A 4,314-nucleotide genomic window follows, 5' to 3' on the forward strand; every position below is an offset into this window, starting at 1 on the left:
TAGTCCGAGCTCCCAATTTTACCACCCTAGAAAATAATAACTGGTTCTTGATAACTAGCCACCTTAGCACCAGTGAAGTATGGCCAAAGGGTAGATTATTTAATGTTTCCATTTTCACTGGAGGAGTTGGAATTTTTTTAAAAAGGAGCAGCTCCCAAATGAAGGAGGAAGGCAAGAGAAGGAATGTAATCCTAGTCAGACAGAATTAAATAAATAAAATAAATGTAATTCATGTACTACAAAACAATAAATGGAGGAAATCTTGAAAAATGTTTATGCTTTGTTTAAAAGGAACAGGCCAGTGGATTTTTACTTGAAGATAATAAATTACTGCTATTACAGATGATTTACAACAACATAGAGATACCCTTTGTTAATTTTACTCAACAGATTATCTTGGTAGTCTAATTGCTAATAATTTTATTCTACATTTAAAATATATATTAGCATTATACAAGTTGTTCTAATACTTAAGATTCCTGTACTATAAAATAAATCAATGCTGGGTACAGGAGTGAAGAGACCATGATTTCACTAGTGTTCACAGAAATCTCCCCTCCCAGGACAGAATTAGATGAAGTTTAACTTTCTATCCTTTTATCTCTATTCATTGCTATGTCGAGAGATTATGGATTTCCTAGGCAAGACCTTTCACATTTTGCACTGGTTTTTATTTTCTTTTCATTTAATTGGTTGAAGATAACATAAGATGTTAAACTGAAATTACAATTAAAATAAATGTATAAAAGAAAGTTCTTACCATCTAGCGTTCCTCCACCAGCTCATACACACAAAAAAGTAGAATACTCTAAAACATTGGTTTTGTCTGAAGGTCAAGTTGTGATAATTTCAGAAAATTCAGGGGCAAGTGTCAGAGATAATCAATCACACAAAAAATTGGACAGTATTACCTTTAATTAATAAAAGACAGGATAGGTATGAAAAATAGATTTTAAAGTATAGGAAATAACAAACAAGAGAGGGAAAATACCCCAATAAAATGGTACTTGCATTATATGTATATATAAGTTGATTAAACTCATTTATTAAAATAGAGATTCACAGATTAAAACATTTAAAACAGATCCCATAACATGTACTGTAAAAGAAATATATAATGGTGAATAGGGGTGAAACTAAAGAAAGAGAAAAATACACCCAAGGCAATTATGAGACACAAGAAAATGTTGGTACAATTTTTACATAAAATCAAATCAAATTTAGGGAAAAAACATTACTGAATATAAAAATATTATATAATAATAAAATATAAAGCTTAATGGAATGTTGTGGTCATCATTATATGCAAAAAAATGTTGGAATTGTGATTATATGCAAATAAAGCTTCAAACAATAAATAAAGCAACAACTTACAGAACCAGAGAAATACATAAATCAACATTTTTTTTTTTTTAAATATGGAACGCTTCACGAATTTGCGTGTCATCCTTGCGCAGGGGCCATGCTAATCTTCTCTGTATCATTCCAATTTTAGTATATGTGCTGCCGAAGCGAGCACAAATCAACATTTTTAATTGTATTTTAAAATTGCATTTTTGTTGAAGCTGAAATACTATGCAGAAAAAATATTAAATATATTCCAGATATAATATCACAATTAATGTCCTCATTGCATGTATATGCTTTACTAGTGCGTATGTATGTACATTTTACACTCGATTAACAGTACACACGAAACATTAATAAAATTGGCATGTCTATTCAAAAAATAAATCTTAATAAACTTTAACATTTTAAAACAATACAAAATTTGTGTTCCAAATAAACTTAAAAAAAAAAAAAACTAGAAAAAACTACATACTTTGAAAACTAATCAACAAATAAATTCAAATAATAAATCAGGAGGATACTTATAAAATAGTCAGAAATGTATTATAATGAAAATCCTCAAACCTAAATGTACGGAATACAGCTGAAAACATTTAAAAATATATTTGTAGCTTTTTTTGAAGAAACAATGTAATGACTGAACACAAATGAACATTCAACTCAAGAAGAAAAAAGGGTGAAGCAAAAAAGTCCAGAAGAGTAAAGAAGGAAAAAAATAAATAAATATAAACAGAAATTAATTAAATATATATTTTAAAAGAAGCCAAAAAGGCAAATCTTTGAAAATATCAGTGACAGAAAATCTTATTCTCTGGAAAAGGATCAAATATAAGAAGTAGGGCTTTTGGAGGGCGGAGAGGTGGTCTGCGGACGCTGTATCCCTTCTTCCACATCCCGCTGCAGCCAATAAAGGCCGTTCCTACCCAAAAAAAAAAAAAAAAAAAAAAAAGTAGGAAGATGAAAATGAAGTAAAATTAAAATAAGAAAATAATTTAGACAAGGTTAAGTAAATTATGAAATAAATATTGATATCATATATCAATGAATTTTGAAAGATAGATGAAAGGAAAGTATTATTAGAATCCTCATAAAATGCTGAATTTGAAGAAGTGAAAATGAGTAGACCAATGTCCTTAAATAAACTGAAATGGTAGAAAAAACAAACAGAAAATAGCATGAAGAAATATATATTTAATAAGGGTGCACACATTTAAGGACATATGTTCGATATATACATATATCACATGAGAGTGGCTGCTACGGAAAGAGAAAATAGTAAAGAGTAAAAATCAGGGAGGGGAAAAATAATGCAATACTATGCAAAAAGAAATATAATGCTAAAGATTCTTAGATAAACTGATGACAACAATGTCCTAATTACTGGAGAGAAAATTAAAATAATAAGTAAATATTATATTAATGACAGTATGTTTTTAAATAGCTTTACGTAACAAAGAATCTAAGTTAACACCACAACTCTTTACTATCCCTATAAAAAATATTCCAGGGACAGCAAATATAGATTCATTAACTCCTTACACTGGTTGCAATTTTAAATGCAATAGAAAGTATCATACCTGAATAAACAAATAAATGCCGATAGTGTCACAACATTATCAGTTATTGCGGGAGAGTAAATTTTATGTCTGCCTCACTCCAGAAACTTTTTAGTTTGATCAGTCATAGTTATGAAACCATTGTATAATAATTCATAAATAATTTATAAGTTCTCTCTATTCTGGGAAAATAGTGAGAAGAAAGATGTCTGTTTTTATTTGGCTGTTTGCAGTGTAAATAAGGACTAAAACTAAGAAGTGAGATGCCCAGGTGTTCTGAGTGTAGGTTTTCATGGTTAGATCAAATTTGTTTTCTGACTTCTTTTTTCTCTACTTTTGTTATAAACTCACATGGCTAGAAATCCATTTCTGTCACCTTAAATAAAAAGTCTGTGTTTATGCATAGTTATCATAAACATGACGCAAATTGTCCCAATAAAACAAACTATTATTGTAAAGGAAGGAATGTAAATATTCTACTGTTGTCTACTTCTCTGGAAGCATTAGAACAAATCTCTCAAAACTAATTCAATAACTGAGTTTTCATTGAATTTAATTAAAGACATTCTTTATTTATTTTAAAATCAAGATTGCAGGTCCATCAAGATGGTTTGTTTTCATCTGGTCAAACCATCTAAAGTCATATATTTGCCAAATCATAGCACAAAAGCTCTTACCCATCCTAAATGATGAAGTGTTGCAATAACTTTGTAAATGAAGGTGCTCTAGTCAATAAGCAACCTTGTGATTGATTGTTATAAGATTCATTATTATCTTTAAGCATTCCTACTCAGTTCTAAACCACTAATATATCATGTTAGACTATATATAAGATTACATATCCTATTTTTATCAAATTGAATCAATAAATCCTACTCAAGCTTTTTTAGTAATGCCTGGTTTAATGTTTTCATTAAAAGTTATTTTAGAAACTTTCTCATTTGTTTACTTTTCTGTAATTTACATTCAGAGGAGGGAATTTGCTTTGACATATTTCCAATATTGTTACAAAAAGGTACATAAATCAAACATAATTCTGCATAATTCTGCAGAAAAATTGCTAGAATTTTCTTTCTACAGAGCCAAATATAGTTAGAAGACTATGTTTCTAGATCATAACACTCTGTAAATCTCTAACAACTACATCCCTAAAGCACAATGGATGTAACAACACACAGATATCCAGCCCAGACAACCATATGCAGCCTGAAATGGTTTGAATGTTGTGTTTCTCTAAAATTTATGTTAAAAGTTAATCCCCAATGCAACAGTAGTAAGAGGTAGAAGTTTTAGGAGGTGAGCAGGCCATGAAGGCTCTGCCCTCATGAATGGAATTTGTCCTTCATAAAAGGGCTGGAGAGAATGAGCTAGGCTTGCTTTTTTTTTTTTTTTTTTTTTTTTTTTTGCC

At 29.6% G+C, this 4,314-nt stretch overlaps 1 non-coding gene across 1 annotated transcript; it reads right to left on the reverse strand.

Annotated features, from left to right (window-relative positions):
* Nucleotides 1–1,412: 1,412 nt before the first annotated feature.
* LOC116548868 lies at nt 1,413–1,519 on the reverse strand. The gene has a single exon (XR_004267581.1). It is a non-coding gene; the product is annotated as a U6 spliceosomal RNA (small nuclear RNA).
* Between the last annotated feature and the right edge of the window lie 2,795 nt (nt 1,520–4,314).

This window comes from Sapajus apella, unplaced genomic scaffold, assembly GCF_009761245.1.
Source record: "Sapajus apella isolate SASKATOON/1434 unplaced genomic scaffold, GSC_monkey_1.0 scaffold5, whole genome shotgun sequence".
Lineage (NCBI taxonomy): Eukaryota > Metazoa > Chordata > Mammalia > Primates > Cebidae > Sapajus > Sapajus apella.